Raw genomic sequence first — 916 nt, forward strand, 5'->3', positions numbered from 1 at the left:
TACAAAACATTTTTAATATCTATAAAACTTTTTTTGTGATTAAAACCAATTATTTGGGATTTTGGTTTTAAAAATATATATATATTTAGATTATATAAATTTTTTATTTATTAAAACTATTTTTTGTTTATTAGAACTATTTTTATATATTTATTAAACATTTTTAATATCTATAAATCTTTTTAGAATGATTAAAAACTATTATTTGGGATTTTTTATAAAAAAAATAATTTATATATTTCTATATTTATTAAATATATTTTTTTTAATTTACAGGTCTCATGATGATCAGACCCGGCCTCGACAGCGTCGTGGTCGTGGTGGTACGGGGTCAAACATGGTAAGGATGATCGCATATCTTGGTTGGAGACCCAGATGGCGGCTCAACAGGAGGGCTATGAGGCACAGAAGAGGGCTGAACCAGCAAATGATGGAGATGATGCAGAGGATGTAACTAAACGAGGTGTTCCCGGACGTGCCAGACCCGTAGTTTTTTTTTTTCCAAAAAGTCGGAATGTTTTATTTTTATTTGTGAAACTTTGAATATTAATTAATATGATTTCAATTTTAATTTTAATTTTATATTTGCGAATTTAAATTTCAAAAAATTTATTTTTTAAAAAAAATTAATATTTTTTACATTCCGAGGAAATGAAATACCGAGGAAATTCCGAGGAACACTTGATATACTCGATCGATCGATGCGTTTTTGGACATATATCCATCGATCGATCTGTTTATAAAAAACGTTCGGAATATACCGAGGGACATCTTCCTCGGTATATTCCGAACGTTTTTTTATAAACGGATTGAACGATGTATATATGTCCAAAAACGCATCGATCGATGAAGTTCCGAGGAAATATCCCGACGAAGTTCTCCCTCGGTATATTCCGAGGAGATTTCCGACAAACTA

This window comes from Brassica oleracea, chromosome C5 (assembly GCF_000695525.1).
Source record: "Brassica oleracea var. oleracea cultivar TO1000 chromosome C5, BOL, whole genome shotgun sequence".
NCBI lineage: Eukaryota > Viridiplantae > Streptophyta > Magnoliopsida > Brassicales > Brassicaceae > Brassica > Brassica oleracea.